Source organism: Aplidium turbinatum, chromosome 6, assembly GCF_918807975.1.
Source record: "Aplidium turbinatum chromosome 6, kaAplTurb1.1, whole genome shotgun sequence".
In the NCBI taxonomy this organism is placed as follows: domain Eukaryota; kingdom Metazoa; phylum Chordata; class Ascidiacea; order Aplousobranchia; family Polyclinidae; genus Aplidium; species Aplidium turbinatum.
The window spans coordinates 29,029,624-29,048,285 of record NC_137477.1 but is presented as its reverse complement, the minus strand read 5'-3'; positions in this window follow the sequence as shown (position 1 = coordinate 29,048,285).

Genomic DNA, 18,662 nt, shown 5'->3' with positions numbered 1-18,662 from the left:
TAGCTGTGTCAAACGTTTGTGATAACATCTTAACTAACCTAAATAATAAAGATACAACTTGCTCTGTATTTCTTGATTTAGCTAAAGCCTTCGACACAGTTGATCACACTATTCTCATACAGAAACTGCAAACATACGGTTTTCGGGGCCTTCCATTAGAATTGTTAAAAAGCTATATCAGCAATCGTCTACAGCACACGGTCGTCAATGGAATCTCTTCAAACTCAAGACAGGTTACCTGCGGTGTGCCCCAAGGATCGACATTGGGACCCCTTCTTTTCTTACTCTATATAAATGACTTACCAAATTCAACAAACATGAATGTTAAACTATTTGCTGACGACACCAATCTTACGATGAGCGACAAATGTGAAATAAATTTGCAGAACAATGTGAATGCCAAAATGCAAAAAGTTTACAACTGGTTGAAGCTTAATAGATTATCATTAAATTTCTCAAAAACTGAATACATGCTAATAACAAATAAAAAACACATAAAAAATTTTAACATTAACATTGGTAACACAAGCATTCAACAAAAAGATCAAATAAAATACCTTGGCGTTTACATAGGCTAGATAACAAATTAACATGGAAATATCACATAGATAAAATTTGCGGAAAAGTAGCAAAAGGTTCATGGGCGTTGCTTAAACTCAGAAATTATGTCAACACAGACACTTAAGATGTGTATCACGCTTTGATTTACTGTCATTTGCAATATTGTATTTCAAGCTGGGGAAAGGCCTGTGACAGTGCACTGGATCCATTAATAAAATTACAAAAAAAGGTTATAAGAATAATTACGAAACAAAATTACTATGCTCACACTAATTTTTTATTTTTCAAAATGAACATCTTGAAACTAAAAGACATACATAACATTGAAATAAAAAAACATATGTACAAAGTTCATATGAATGAGTATCCGTCTACGTATTGTGATTTATTTACAAATGCTTCATCTATTCATCAGCATAATACAAGATATCAAACAGGCAACAATTATTTTATAAACAGATCAAACACAGAATTTGGCAAGAAGTCCATGCAGGTATTGGGACCAATGCTCTGGTCAGAGGTTCCAAGTAGGCTAAAAAACTTATCATTTCATTGTTTCAAAAAAGAGATCAAAACGTTAATTTTACAAAGCTACAGTGCATCGTAAGTGATATGTTATGGAAACCAACTTGTCAGTTGCTTCGGAAATTTTATTATTCTCTGCTTGCTTCATGGAATTTTGTGTTTTGGCCTACGTTATCATCAATATGTTTTTTTTTGTGCGTATGCTGTTGTTGAAGCGCGGGAACGTTTCAATTATTATTTTTCTCTTGTAAGCTTATTTTAAATGGCAAAATCGTAATTTCCGTAGGGTGGCAATTGACTAGTAGACCGTATGGTCTTTTCGTTGTCTCCCTGTCGGTATGGGAACTTGTGTAACTTTTGTACTGTGTATATTGCATATTTCAAACATGTACCTATGTTCCTGTTACTGACAAATAAAACATTGATTGATTGATGCGTTGTACAGCGCTTGGTTATGCGTGGGCGAAAGAATAACTTAAAATATGATTCGGATATGCATTGTAGTTATCAAAACATGTTTATTTTTAGAAGGTTGGAACGCAGAATGATACAAAAATAAGAAAAACATCTCATAAAGTTACAGAATTCTCATAAAGTTGCAAAAGTGCTTGTAATTAACTAAGTGTACAGTAGGGAGGACCGTCGGAAACAGATCGCTTAGCAACTCGAGTTTCTTAGAAGGTTTGTCGAGTAAATGGCGAAATCGAAAACCATTTTTTAATTGAACGCCAGGAAGACGGTGCACAACACGGACCTAATCGGTAAATTACCCCATTCCAGGGATATTGCAAAGGTTGCCATATCGTCCTTATTTCTAAGATTTGTCCTTATTTTGAAGAACTCTATCTTAGAAAATATTACTGTCCTTATTGCTAGGAAATGTCCTTCTTTTTGATTTGAGTCCTAATTTTGTCTTATTTTCAACAATTAGTGAATAAACTTAGTAGAATGACAGCCAAATCCCTACTACAGTAAAAGTAAACCTAGACCTGAGTTGTCGTGAGATGCACAAAGTATTTTTTACGAACAATGAGTTGCTGGAACACATTGTTTCTGGCAAACAATATGGCATGTGATATATAATGGCTCGTATAAATGCTGAGATTTGTTCAAAAACGTTTGTTTTATTTTGTATGAAAATTTAATTTTTCTGTTGTCCTTATTTTGGGGTCCATGTCGATGGCAACCCTGGATATTGCAGTGGCGTATATTCAGAGTGTGTGCTCCGCACACCCATCAAACATGGTTGATTAATCAATCATCATACAGTTAAACATGCAAGTAGGCTACTTGGTAACCTATATAAATGGTTAAGGCATGATATGCAAGTAGCCTATAAGTACTTGGTAGCCTATATAAAAGGTGATGGCAGGGTATGCAAGTTTCTCTACCCAACAAAAGTGCAGAGACAAATTTTTGAAATGGCAGAAAATGTTAAGGAGATTGTTGTGAAGGAAATTAAAGAATCTGGCTTGTTCAGCATTGCAGTGGATGAGTCCACTGGAGTTCGATCTTGTGTACAGATGCTAGTTTACGTCCATTACAAAATAAAAGATGACATTAAAGAAGAGTTTTTATTTAATGTCATCAAAAGGCAAATGCTTTGAATCAAAAGGCAATGCTTTGAATCGATTATTTCAGCTAAGAAGAGAAGTAAAGGCATTTATGCAGAATAAAATTGATAGTGAAATGCAAAAGAAGCAAACTGCCAAACAAATTCAAAAACAAAATGGCATGATTGAAAAAAAATTGATTGATGAGATGAATGCTGATAATTTTGAAGAAAATCTTGCTTATTTAACTGACATGTTTACGGAGTTAAATCATCTCAATTTATTATTACAAGGAAGAGACAGCACAATCATAGACTTCAAGGGCATTATTAAAGGATTATAGCTACAAAAACTGCTTTGTTTCCCTCTCTGCCTGTCACCACAAGTCGATACCTTGTCATGCAATGTGTTCAAAAAACCTGTTTACTTATTTGCTTTTATAGCCACAGCAACGTTAAATCAAGCCTAAAATGTATCAAACTTGGTAATATGCACCTTCTTACCCTCACATCAACACAACACTGCACTCCCATCCAACCCATATCAGCTGCACGCGCGTTACGCAAAGCGTGCTAAAGCTTGAAGCAATCACTGCGAGCGTGTTGCTAGGACCCAGTTGTAGCGCCACCGAGTGGATCGCACAACCCCATTGCTTTAGTTTACGGTGGAGAATAGCAGTTCAAAATTAAAAAGCTAGTCAAAATTTACACTTTTATCACCAAATTTACTTTTGTTTCGTTATCAATTTGGTCATGTCGAACCCGGAAACACAATGACTCTAACAGTGGATTGTTTGTGCGACAATATTCGAAAAAAACTTTTTGTTTAAAGAAAAATAATTTCAAAAAAGTTACTAAACTAATAAATTAAAAGGTAATTTCTGTGCCCCCTGGAAGGCTGCGCCTTATGCGGTTGTTTGGTTCGCCTAAAGGACGCGCGGCCCCGTTTGTTTTATATTAAGTTCTACAGCATATAGATTTTAATTTTAGGCTTTTTTTTAAAAAAAAAATTGGGAGAAAGTATTGTGTAATTTAAAGATTGGTTATGCGAATGTTTATCCTCGGATTAGAGGCTCCTTCGTAGTTTCACCTTGTCGAGAGACAGCCGCGTGCGTGCTCTGGAGCTTTGTCGAACGAACGTGCTTTTCAGCGTCCCGCTGGCGCTTTTATCACTTGTTCACGCAACCGAAGAAAAATTAAGTATATTTACAGTTTACACATAGTCTACCATATGCACAGAGATTGGCAAGCCGACAATGCAGTAGCGGATCTGGAAAAAGGTTGGGGAAGGACCAGAGTTTTTAGCCATATTCTGGCAAGGCGTGAAATCGGTTCTATTGCCCTTGTAAGCGATAAGCTCATACGGTAATTGCTTTGCGCATCAACGTGCGTAAGAAGCGAGGCGCATCGCCTAGTTTTCCATTGTCTGGTTTGACCTCAATAACACAAAACGAGTTCATCATTCCTTGTGCTACAATGTAAAAGTCAGTGAACAAAACGTTGTCAAATAAAAGAAGTGAGACATGGGCCCTAAGAGACAGTGAACTTGCAATTCTGAGAAGAACTGAAAGTCGGAAAGGGCAATAGTGAGAGAAATGTGTGGAGTAAAAACCAGAAGGAAAGAAAAGACTGAATTGTCCACCCCGATAGATCGGTTGGTTAATGCGTGACTTCGTGAACAAAGAAGCTTCAAGATCAAGCAGCGCTTGTTCCACTCTCGGGGTGTGCGCTTGAGTTACGCATTCTAAGGGCTGCTTTCCATTCAGCGGCACCAAATGGCTGGAATAATTTCCCGGTAACAATCGAAAACTTCACTCCATCAATCTCGGTAACTGACACCGTGTCGAAAGCCTCTACATCAGGGGTGGGCAAACTACGGCCCGCGAGACCATTTTATGCGGCCTGCCGGCACTTGCAGAAACTCCTACTCATCACTTATTGTTTTAATTAAACAGCTTACATGACAAAATATTATTCCCTTTACGAGTGTGTTTTTCTCTTCACTTTCAGTGCGTAAACACACACACATCAGTCGCGCATGTATTGCAACATGCTCTCACGCATTGTTTGATTCAATTGTTTGATCATAAAATACAACTACGGTTGCGGCTACCATAGGCCTACCAGTGTGGGGAGCTAAGAGAAGAAATCGTGATGTTCCTGGAAATGAAAAGCATTCAATGTGATTTTAGTACCAACATAGTTGATGAAGAGTGGAGGTTGGACTTTAGGTTTGCCATTTATATCCTGGAAAAGTTGAACGAATTGAATGTAAAACTTCAGGGCAATGGTTTATTTGCACACGAGATGCAGCCTACGTCCACGTTAAATCATTCCAAATAAAGCTGTCATTGTTCCTCAGACAAGCTGGTAACAACAGGTTTTGTCACTTTTCTTTGCTGGAAGAAGCAAACATTTCCGGTGAACTTGCAGCAAAGTATAAAGTTCAGTTGGATACCTTGGCTACAGGCCCGTAACTAGCTTGGAGCACCAGGGGGGGCAAAAAGTATTCCAGAGGGGGCCCAACTTTTACCTTCCGTATCATGTACGAAAACGACGTTTGTACACAATGTGGTATATCTACGCCAAAACATTAATCGTATATAGCAGCTTTTACATTAGCATAGATTATCATAGAAACAGCAGCGTAAACTGGCATTATTCAATTAGAGTCAACATAGAGTCAATTACATATACTGTAGCAAGCAGTTATAATGACGATAGTATAGAAATTGAGAAACAAAATCATTTTTAAAACATCTGATCCGGATCCGACCATCAACTAGCGATAAAATGGTTAAAAATAGGCATAGAAACCGCAGTGAAATAAAAATTTATGATTTTGTAGTTGACTCTTTTGTTAGTTAATCCTTTCATGAACTTCGAGTTCGTTTTAGTTTAGTTGCATTTTCCTCTAATGCGCTGTATAAATCACACAAAATATACACAGAAAATAGGCGTTCGACTATGATCAAATAGGGCTGCAGCCGCTGCACCTGTCACTCATCGTTTTGTAAATAATTGTACAATGTGTAACCTACATTGCACCTTTTTTTCCCTAGTGCAGAATCAATAATCATCTCGTCAAGATCAATCTTTTAAGGATAATATGGAGAATGTATTTCACACCATCAGTGAAATATATCCTCGCCATAGATAGGTTAGGTCCTACCTTAACAGAAGGCGTTGGTGGACTTCACTGAGTCTATTAACAAAAACGTCCACCTCTATTTTCTCGGTCATTTTCGTTTGAAACCCCAACAGGGCCAAGTTCGCCTGTCTCGTCTGGAACATAAACCTGGGCGTAGGCTTGTCTATCTGAGATAAGACCGAGAAGCCACTCTCACAAACCGCACTACTGGACCCGAATGATGCCATATAGTAGCAGCAAGTTTATATACATTCGGGAATGCCAGTCGTTGATTGTACAGTTCTTTCAGTAGGCTAATATATTGGAATTTTGCAACTTCTACATGGTCATGTAGGAACTGTTTTGCGACTTGCAATTCCGCCTCTGATGGAATATCTATCTTCAGTTGCGTATATAGGCCTAATGGAATGAGAGATTCACGCTCCAAGAAGTTTTCATTTTTTCTTGAAAGGGCACGAACAGATGTGTAAAACCATAAATTGTCAGCAAATCTGAGTTTCATCTCCAAAACAATGTCGTCTATCACAGCATACATCAGTAACTTTTTCAGATCCCTTTCCTCTTCTATTCCTACAGCAACTAGTAGGCTAGGCTAACTCTTCCATCACCAGGAAATCACAAATCAGTAAGGCGTGTAGTTGGCAGTCAACTTTCTGCACAGTATTCTGGAGACTTATCGGCTATCACACTGCTTTGCTCAGTTGGAAAGTGGTGTAGGCTACTCTGGATCTAACCAACATTAAATCTCGAGTCTGTCTAACACAACATTCGACCACATCATTAAACACACAATGTTTACAATTAAACAACACAAGAAAATCGCATATAAAACTGAAAAGTCAGCGAACAGAGCTAATTAACATCATTTTTTTCCAGGGGGTGCCAACATTTTTGTATGGGGGGCTGCGCCCCCCCCTGCGCCTCTCCTAGTTACGGGCCTGCTTGGCTATCGAATTCGGCAGAAGGTTCCAAGACTTAAAGAACCTGGAACCGCAGTTTAATATGCTCAGCTCTCCATTCACTACAGAAGTTTATTCGGCTCCTAAGGATTTACAACTGAAACTGCTGGACTTGCAAGCAAATAATGACTTGAAAGAGAAGTTTAAGTCAGAAATGTGTAAGCGCTGCGTCACTAAATCACTACAACAGTATTGTCGTCAGCGTAGGCTATTTGTAATCTGTAGGGCCATTTTATTTCGACCTAAAATAAAAAAAATTTGACTTTATTTTTATCAAATTTTGACTTTCAGTTCAACTCAGTTTGTTTTTATTTCTGACCATCACAACTAAACAAACCTGAACTAAACTGAACAGCGGATTTTATTAGGAGCACCTCTCAAACACTTGTCTTTTGAGTCAGTAGATATCACTCACATTGACGTAACCAGTTATTTTTGCTGGGGAGACAAGGAGGGGCAAGGCTTTTTCCAGGAGGGTCAATATTTTCAATGACGTCATAAACTAAGGTGATATAAATTGCTTTAAAATTGAGTTGAATTTCAATGGACGTTGAAAGCTTAACTTAAGAAGGCTTTTTTGATTGGCAATGCACAGCGTAAGCAGCACAGAATCCTGGGAAGAAAAAATGAGCAGTCGTAAGGGGGGACGAAGGGAAAACCCCCAAGAAATTTATAAAAAAAAAGTGCCTTGAAATTACGTATTCTAAGGGTAATTTCAGCTTAAATCAATAGAAAACATTGTCGAATAATGATGTAGGGGAAGGTGGTGTTAGTTGAGTCAGTGGGTTAGTTGAGTCACCATTGTTTTCTGACTAACCAAGCATGACTTCGTGAAGATTAATTGCTAGAAACAATAAGCATTATGGGTAACTGTGTCCATCTTGCTTTAGCAGCCATGCAAGTTATACAGGTTATACAGTCAGCAAAATGCCATTTTTTGGACTAAAAAGTAAATATTTTCAGCTCAAAGTTGATTGGGATGCTGAAGCTATGTTAGGCGAAAGCGAAGATAGCGTCAAAGTTTCATATAGTTTATAGCTATCTTAAGCACAGTACATTTGTGTAAGACCGATAAAGCTTTAGGCGGGTCAATATAAGGTTTGACCCCAAAAAAATTTATACAAAAGGTTTTTTTGTTCTAAGTGTATGATTAGGTTGTACTGTACCCCAGAAAAAAAGTCTACAAAAATCTGACCCAGGAAAAGTGGTCAATTTACATAATTTGAAAATGGTGACCCCCAAATTTTTCAATGTACACAAAATTTTTTTTAGTTCAATTAACACACTATAAATGTATTAAACACATATAAACATGGTATCTATGCACCAAATGAACATATCAGAAACCGTCTGTGATGTCATTATGATGTCATGGAAGACATAGGCGTCGATTTTTTAACATTTAAGAAAAAATCTGAGGGGGCAAGATGTACCCAAATTTGAACAGTTCCATAAAATTACACTGTCAAGGCTACAAAAAAGAACAGAAAAGCAGGGTGGCTGCCCCCCCAAACAATTTCTACTGGGGGGCGCGCCTCCCTGCCTCCCGGGAATCGACGCCTATGATGGAAGAGTATATGCACTAAACGTCAGAGAATGTCAGAGATGAAGTACCATTTTTCAAGTTATGATTGTTACATACTAGTAGTCATCACAATTATAATCGGTACTGTCTGTGTCGTCTTGATCCAATGGAAGGACATTGTTTGGGTTTTCACAGGACACAAGTTGGCATTGTCCACAAGCAGAGGTACACGGAAATCCGTACCTCCTACATGTACATCGCCGTGTTGTGCAAGCGATCGTGCATCGATCAGATCAGATCGATTCAGATCAATCAGATCAAACAGATCAGACAGATCAGATCGATCGATCAGCACGCAGGAAATGGAATATTGTAGAAGATGCAGTTGGTGGGAGTCGGGCTGGCGCAACGAAGGATGACACTGAAACTACTTTCTTTTTCAACACAGAATGTCGCAAAGATGCCAGCGAATCGCTTTGCTTTCCAGCATAGAGTAGAACCATTAACTGTTTGCTATACTCTTCAATAGCATCCACCCTCTGGCCAGGTTGTGTAAATGCAAGTGCCAAGGATTCTAGCTCTTTGTCGTCTTTGGTGGCTTTCTGAAAGAGTGTTCTCTTCCCTATTTCGAAGATTTCGTGAGGTGGTATTGCATCCTGTAAACGCATGGATGAAGAGTAACTGAGAACATAGCTGTTGTCCGAGACATTCCTTTAGGGTATTAATATTGTACACCCTCTGATCTTTTGACCTCTTGTCCAAACGAAAATACATTGTCTTCTTCCGACTGTCCATATGATAGAGGAGAAGGATCAAGAGATCTGTGTCTTCTCCAACCAGGGTTGTAGTGTGGAATTCAGAAGCTGCAATTGCTGCCTGAACAATATCATAGTCGGCATCTCCTTCAGCGTTTATAACTGTGGAGCCTTTCTCTCGTCGTTTGTTGCTTATCATGTTGATCAGCCCTTGCTTATTGCAGCCCTGTGACAGGAATTCCTCCTTGTTTCCAGTGAAGACTGTTGCTGGAGTGAAGCTCACTTTTGGATGATTTTTCTGCTGACGGCGTTGGTGGGTGCAGTCCTTCACTGATGGTTGATCACGATAACCGTCGAAAACGACTGTCGCCATCCCGTAATTGCGTAGGGTAAAGTCGACATAGCCATCCGCAATGGCGCCGTATGTGCTTCCCTTCGTCCATTGTACGCGATGCATGAGGGAACCACCATCAAGGACATACTTCTCGGTCTGTGGTACTTCGTTGGTAACAGCCTCATCAGATAGGCTGCTTGCGTACTCATCGATTGCTTTAGCAAGCTGTGTTTTCTCTGGCTTCCTCATAATGTTGCTTGTCTCAAACAGGACAGGTGGGAATGGGCTCAGTTCGTATTCTAGAACCTCCTCTAGAGAAAAGTCACCTGCATTCGATATGACCAAAAGTCTCTGAAAAAGTAGGGCGGGATCGATGGATCTATCTTGGAAAACTTTGATGCAACATGAATCACGTAAAGTTTTCACTTTGTCCTTCCGTTTACTTGCATATGTAAAAACTGTCTAACCTTCCATTTTTTCTAAGATTTTCCTCCCGACTGTTCGATAGTCATCAACATTTACATTATCTTTCGCAATCACTCCAGTGATGATGTTCCTCAGCGTTGGATCCGCACAAAATGGACTGAATGATTGGAGCTTTTCTTTGATTTTCGCGAGGTCGGCCTGATCTCTCTTCATCCTTGCCCCACTCATTTCCTTATGCTATGCACTCGTTGTAAATGCTACGCTTGTTGAAGTCCTCCATCGCATGATTGTACTCTGAACAAGCTGGTGAGGATAACACCCACAAGGCTCGCTGCTCCTCGCTCATTCCACTACCCCTTGTCAAGCCACCGGTTGTCTTCAGCGATCTCATCAATGTCTGTTCAATTACAAGGTCCGAACCAAGGCCAGCCCAGACTTGGTTGGTTCGCCTGATGACATTTTTGTTTGTTTGTTTGTTTATCTTTATCCTGCATTGCGGGAAAGCGGACTTGAGCGCTATGCATCGGTGTACGCCTTCCGACGTACACCTGACCCACGCTGCAGCCGACGGCAATGTCTGTTTCCGGTTGTCTACTTTACTATAATTATGACTTAAATTTGGTACTACCCATTACTCCAAATCGATCACTGGGTAGAGGCAATTATCGTAAAGTTTCTTGCCCAGAGAAACAACAGCAAGTGCGGGTGGCTGGAGTCGAACATGCAGGCTTTCGACTGTGAGCCCAGCGCGCTAACCACTCGGCCATTGCTGCCGACTCGCCATTGCTGCCGAATCCATCCTGAAATTTCTTAAAGACAGCAGGGTCCTTCATTTTGAGGTTTTGCATGTTTTGCAAGTACAAGTATGCTGATTTCAAGTAGTTGTGGTGCCCTGCAGCAGCAAATATTGGTAAGCACTCGGCAACAGCACTAAGATGTCTATCCCAGGAACCAATTCGATCTGCCATCAGCAGCATTCGTGTACATTTGACCATGTTCATGTAAGAAATCCAAAGCTTACTTGTCCTGGATTTATCAAACAAGCCAAGTTTCTTCTTGTCAAGTGCTTGCCGAAGTTTAGCATTTGTCTCCAAAGTAGCTACTGTTTCCAATGTGGTCTTTCCTTCTATCAACAAGGTGTACATGTCCTCACACGACTTCACTGAACCAGCTAACTCGGGATCACTATCCATCATTTCAGAGACCAGCATCCATTCAAGCATTTTTCTATCAAGAGGTGGCCCCGCAAAGCTCTCTGCACAGCTTTGCCGCCCATCATATGCTTTACTGCATTGTCCCCATAAACAGTTTCGAGAATGTCCATCAGACCTGACCCTTGTGGACAATGCCAACTTGTGTCCTGTGAAAACCCAAACAATGTCCTTCCATTGGATCAAGACGACACAGACAGTACCGATTATAATTGTGATGACTACTAGTATGTAACAATCATAACTTGAAAAATGGTACTTCATCTCTGACATTCTCTGACGTTTAGTGCATATACTCTTCCATCATAGGCGTCGATTCCCGGGAGGCAGGGGGCGCGCCCCCCAGTAGAAATTGTTTGGGGGGCGCGCCTCCCTGCTTTTCTGTTCTTTTTTGTAGCTTTGACAGTGTAATTTTATGGAACTGTTGAAATTTGGGTACATATTTTACACTTTTTATCATCTTGCCCCCTCAGATTTTTTCTTAAATGTTAAAAAATCGACGCCTATGTCTTCCATGACATCATAATGACATCACAGACGGTTTCTGATATGTTCATTTGGTGCATAGATAACATGTTTATATGTGTTTAATACATTTATAGTGTGTTAATTGAACTAAAAAAAATTTTGTGTACATTGAAAAATTTGGGGGTCACCATTTTCAAATTATGTAAATTGACCACTTTCCCTGGGTCAGATTTTTGTAGACTTTTTTTCTGGGGTATAGTACAACCTAATCATACACTTGGAACAAAAAAACCTTTTGTATAAATTTTTTTGGGGTTACCCCCATATTTTTCATATATTGACCCGCCTATAGATAATATGTTCAATAATTGTCACGAGGAAGGATTGGGGTTGGTTGAGTCAATAGCTGCAGGGCTAGTTGAGGCAGTGACTCAACTAACCCTACCTCAAGTTGCAGGCTGCTGAAATCTTACTTCTGAATTTGAATTGCTTAACGTGCATTATTAAATCAGTTACTTGGACAAAATGAGCTATTATTTGATTAAAATTATCCATTAGGCCTACTTTTCTGTTTAGTTTTACACCCTTACACATCTCATTAATTACAGCCTTTGGACAAGGCTGTGTATGGCCCGTTTAAGGCCTACTACAACAGAGCATTGAGTTCCTGGCAAATAAATAATCCTGGAAAGGTTTGTGGTATATATGATGTGGCTGGCACTACAAACCAAGCCTATGAAAATGCTTTTTGCCACAAAAATATTGCTGCCGGTTTTGAGACAACAGGGATATATTCTGTGTACAGAGACATTTTCACTGTAAGTATAACAGCTGAGGTCTTCACTCATCAGTTTAGTTCACTCAATAGCCTACTTGATGAAATGTCATGTTTCAGGCAATTTTCGTAAGCATGCCAGCAACCATTTTGATAAATCTGACAGTTAGGCTTCCTGAAAAGTTTGCATTAGAAAATTGTACGCAAATCTTATTAATCAAACTTTTGTTGCAAATTCTTTTCAAAACTCACCTGTTGAATTTTCCCAAGTTTGTTTTTGACAAGTCTGAATCTGAAAGGTTTTCAGCCAAAATGTTGCGAGCTGTAAAAAACGTGGTCTACTAATTCTTTTCCCGCCAATTTTTTTCAGCTAGGTTTGTTCCTGTCTTGTGATTGGTCAATAAATCTAATCTGCTGCAGCGACCTGCAGATTACAAATACTCTCTCCGTTATTGGTGTTTGCAGTTTAGAGTTGAGCACAAACCGGAGCGGATCAGGATTTTTGATGTTTTTGAAAAAATGGAATCTGAATTAAGAGGCTACTTTAATTTTTTAGTTTTAATGGATTGATAAATGAAACTAACTTAAAACCAGTTAAAATCAATGTTACCATTTTAGTCTATTTAAAACAAATCTAGGTAATTTTTAAACCGTTTGGTTTAATTTTTTTTTCATTTTGGTTTATAGAAAAAAGTTAAAGAAATAGCCTACGGAAATAGTAAAAGAAACAAAGGCAGACCAAGAATGATTTGGACAACAAGCATCACTAAATGGACAAAATTAAGTTATGAAGGTGCAGTACGAACAGCTCATGGTCGAGAACAATGGCGCATCGCATCCAGCCCTCAATACGAGGAAGGAACATAATTATAATGGTGATGATCATAGGCTAGTTTATTTTTTTTGGTCTATTTTTTATTTTTTTGTTTATGTTTGGTCTTTTCGAAGATGTTTTACGCCAGGTAGGCTATTCTTAATGCAGTTATTGATGTATGTTATCAAATGCTTGAAGAAACCTGAATAAGCTTTTGATTGAGTTAATGGAAGAATTACAAATAGAACCTGAAGTCATTGGAAAAATTGCACAGCAGAAACTAAGCTCCAATGATAGTACAGTGGTTTTACAACTCTACAAAATGCTACCGGTAATTATTTAACTAAAATTGATTTCGAAAAATGTAATTTCGTCTGTTACAAGTAGGCCTACGTAGCCTATCTGACAAACATGAAAATTACGCGCACATAAAATTTGGTAATAATTTATACCTTGAACTTTCACAAAAAAAAAACATTTCAAAAAAAGCATAATTAAGAAGTTGGATAACAATTATAACATCAGACCAGCCAGGTCATGAAATCGATTGTATCATTACCAAAGCAACACAAAAGTCTAATCTGAAGAATTAGGTCGTTACATAGGTAGCCATTCTTACGTCGATGCAACGTAGTCAGACGTTAAATTTAGGTAAAATGGAGCATTTTTCTCAGCAGGTTGCCAACTTGCTCTCATTTTGACAGGTGGCCGGAGCTATGGGACAGTAGGTTACCAATTCTTCAGTTCTAATACGCGTGAAAGCAAGTAGTATAAAATGTTGAGTTTTTGAGCCAATATGGAAAGCAATGTAAGTAGAATCTGCGAATTTTTTCAGAAAGTGGTTGTCTGCGGAAATGATGGCGGGACGCTAGGTTCAAAAGCAGTATTATCACTAGAACCCAGTTGTCTGTAATCAAATAAATGACAATATTGGCGGCCAACAGGAAATTGCAGTGCATAATATTTGCTACAGAAATTCGCTCAAGCACAAGCAGATGCGCACAAACCGCAATCAACGGCTTCGCGATTAAGGAGAACTACGTATAAGCTACGACTATAAAACCCATTGTTTGATTTGCGGTGAAGAAATAAAATCAGAAATAATCTTCATCTTCAATCAAGATAATGAAAACACTGTTTTCAGTCTTCAATCAGCAGACCATGTTTTTCACAACTCATCGCAAGTTCTCTCGTAAAGAATCAGAAGGCGAGTTTTGAAAAGAATTTGCAAATTGAACCAACTGAGAGATAGTAGCCCCCTCCTACACATCTCTAGTTTTTACAACTTTAAAACTGAACAGCGGATTTTATTAGGAGCACCTCTTAAACACTTGTCTTTTGAGTCAGTAGATATCACTCACATTGACGTAACCAGTTATTTTTGCTAGAGAGACAAAGAAGGGGCAAGGCTTTTTCCAGGAGGGGCAGTATTTTCAATGACGTCATAAACTAAGGTGATATAAATTGCTTTAAAATTGAGCTCGAGGTTAAATTTTAATGGACGTTAAAAGCTTAACTTTAGAAGGCTTTTTTTTTGACTGGCAATGTACAGCGTAAGCAGCACAGAATCCTGGGAAGAGAAAATGAGTAGCCGTAAGGGGGGTCTAGAGGGAAACCTAAGAAATTTGAAAAAGAGCCTTGAAATTACGCATTCTAAGGGTAATTTCAGCTTAAATCAATAGAAAACGCTGTCAAATAATGATGATTTTAAATAATGATTTTATTATAGCCTACGTTGATTCTACATCTGCCAACGTTGTATCACAATTTGTTCCAGTTGCTAATGTTGTTAAAGTGTCATAGCCTATAGTCTACATTGAATTACACTCGTAGGCGATTATAATTGTGTGAAAATCATTAAACTGTAATAAATGATCTAATACGTCACTGGGAGGGCAAAATTTTTGAAGCCAAATTCATTTTGTAAGCTGCAACATAAGTTAGGTAAGAAAAGTTCTAAATTTAAACTACGGTAACATTTGAGTGGTAAAAGGTGCGGAAATTGTGAAAAAAATCACTATTAACGTCTGATGTAGGCTAAGTGGTTAATGTTGCGCCCAGAGCGCAAAAATATTTAAAGAAATCAAAAAACTGAAGCTGATGAGAAAGTGTTTGCGTGAAACGCTAATCCAACTTTTGAAAATTGCACCCTCACGAGTCAATTACATGTAAAATCATAATCCAGAGGAGGGGGAGTAAGTGCCCCTTCACCGCCGAAACCATAATCACAACCTTTTTAAATAGTTTTAATACACTTATTTTTTTGTGAGTGTTAATCACGTGTAGGCTATGTGCGTCGTAAGTTGCATTTTACTTAGAGAAATTATTTACAACCGCTAGAACGCGCGCCATATAAATTTAAAATGCGATTGTGGGGCAGGGCCTAACCCAGGTCCGATATTTGCCGAATTTGGGAATCGTCGGTCTGACTACCATACAAGCCTCCTGCAGGCTGCAACCAAAAAATGGTTGTTATCAAAAATGTCCGGGTCCAATGTCACTTCTTACTCGCCTAAAATACCGAGCTAGCGTTTCAAATTCCTAATCATGACACAGTTAACCAATGATGCCACTACTAGTGTTTTTCCACTAGATCTAAGTAGTGTTTTTGGATTGCATCTAGTGTTCTAGTGTTTTTCTTTGATACTAGTGTTTTTTAACGATTTATCGCTATGTTGGTGTGCATAACTTTAGTCTAGGCACCAGTAGGCAGTGTTCAAAGCAATGCCGGTCTTAGGGTATTTCGGGCCCTGTGCGGAATATGCTTTGCGGGCCCCAATGACAATGAACCAATTCAGTAGCGTAGCTAGGGATTTTGAAAGGGGAGGGGAGTGGTTTGACGGTCGGAGGGCAAAGCGGCGGGGGGTGTGGGGGCGCTCCCCCAGAAGTTTTTGAAAAATTCCTTTGAATTTGGGGCATTCTGAGAGCATGTTGAACAAAACTTTGGGTATGAATATCACTGTAAAATGGTGCTGTCCGGTGGCATAACAAAAGGATAAGATCATATGCTTTCTTCAGCATTTTTCGGAAATAAAGCTATGTCTCTATGTTGAGTCTGGATGCAACCTATTTTGTCCCTTGAAAAATTCAAACCCTGAAATCGGAGTAACAAAATCAAATTTCGACCCCTGAAAAGATCGAGAGAAATTTTAAAATGTTTGCGGAAACTCCGATCGGCGACTTCGGCTCTGTTTTTTTTTCTCGATCTTTTCAAGGTAAGAAATGTTCAGGAGACAAAATAGGTTGCACCCGTTGAGTCTCTATGTTTTCTTGTTGCTAATTTCTTTGTTGAATTTTTCCATTGGAAATGACAAAATTACTGCATTTTCTGAGCTAATTGCGGGCCCTGTGCGATTGCACGGTTTGCACACCCCAAAGACCGGCACTGGTTCAAAGTAGGCCGACCTATTGTTTTGCTTGGCTGCATCAATGTGTTTGTAGTGCTTTTCAAAGTTTACAGCAAGGTTTTTGTCCGGTTACACCCAATGATGACCAAATTTGAGATATTGATTGATTGATTGAATCTTTATCCTCGGACTGGGAAAGCTTCTTGCAGAGCTTAATCCTGGCAGTTTCGCATACTTGTAGAGGCTTTGAATCACTGACACTATTTACCATAAATACTTTAAAAAATAGCCTACACGCAAATAACTGTGAAAAGTATTCAAATTAGTCCCACCTTACGGTAGGCTACGCTTAGTCGCTCACATTTCAGCTGTGGATTATAATGGTAGAAGACGAGGCACCAGTTTATTTTATTTTGCTCACTGCAACCTCTCCACACTGACTCTATTAGCTATTACAGACATGTCACACATCTGAAATTTGTATCCACTTCAGTGCTCTTACTTTCAAGGACATTTTTTCCATAACAAGAGAGTGGCAGCATTGCACTTGACTTACGAGACTGCAGGGGAAGAGGCTTTCAGGTTTTCACGACATCAATAGGCTACGACACAAGGAAACAATAATGCCGCAAAGAAAAAGCCGCAGAAGCTACACCTGATAATAAACATTTAGCGGTGCCGGCCTTGCCGGTGCCGGCCGGCAAGACAATTCTTAATATCAGCCAAGACGATCTTGTAACAGGCCAGCCAGGATGACACTGCGCGCATTCAGACGAAAACTGGAGGCGGATGGTTGGTCACAGCGGTAAACCATAATCTCTTCGTGGGAAAATTGTAACGTAAGATTCCCAAATCCGTTCGTCTGCATGCAATGACCCAAAAATAAACACACTTTCGAAACGTCTATTCAAAAGTGTATTCCAGTAAAATTAGCCCGAGGCTATCGAAATGACTGGTGCAACGCCGTACACCTAAAAACTGTCACTACAATACAAATTACTTGGTTAAAAAACGGAACCTTTGTCCAGCTAGCAAGCACTAAGCCAACAGTTAAATGTGCGGCCAACTTTCAAACAATCATTTTACGAATGACCAGAATAGATATCAATATCTCAAATTCACGTAGAAAGTAACTGTGACGCAATAAATGAAAGACAATTATGAAGTCATTCCAACAGGTGTTTAAAGCTGATGTAATATTTCCTGTTTAAACAGGCCCAAACAAGTCCAAACAAGTTTGACACAAGTCTATGAACGATGGTGCAATTTTGGCACATTTTCTAGCAACTTCCATGACGTAATATTCAGTAGACTTGAACGGTTTTATATGACGTTTGATTTGTACAGAGATTGGCCGTAACATAGCGGCCCCTAGTTATGACAGTCTAACATGGCATAACTAAAAAAGAATTGAAGGACAATCGTGAGCCAATGAATAAAACACACGATACACAAATTTTTTGAATCACTCACGTTTAAGTTAATACGCAAATACAAAGGGCATGCAAAGAATGAACAGCAATAAGAATAAACACGACGATACATGAAATTGGTACCATAGGTACACGCTAAATGACGCTATATACAATAGTTGCGATAATAACCGACTGTTCCGGGCTCAGACAAGTATCGGCCACCGCAGACAAAACCAGGCTCAAACCCTAACACTTAGGTGTTCTTTACGGGGGCGAGGCACGAAATATCCCTCAACACGTAGTCTACTTTCACTTTCCCCGTACTCTCATCATAGTTGCAGACGGCAACTTTGGCTCTACGAACCACAGGCTTCCCTTTCCTAATTTGTGGAACTACCTCATGCACCCTCCCAAGTTGATACTTCCCACGTTTACCAATGTCTTGGAGAGAACCTACCACTACAAGTTGACCAGGCTCCAAATTCTCGGCCATTTTTAGCCATTTTTTCCGGCCTTGAAGACCTGGCAAGTAAAAATCGATCCATTTACTCCAAAACTGATGAGAAAGTGACAAATTGAACCGATAATCCCTTCTTAATTGGTCACGATCATGTGGTTGCCCAACAGCACAGTATGGGTCTAAGTATGGGGTCAAAAGTGAGGCAGGGGTGATGACAGTAAAATCCCTAGGGTCGTCACTCAAAGGTACCAAAGGGCGTTCGTTCACGATCCGAACGGCACTGCCTGTGTACGTAAGCAGTTCAATAAAATTGGGCTTACGAATTGAAGAGTCCAAAATGTGAAAAAAGTACTTGGTCATATCGGCCACGAAACCAAATCTGCC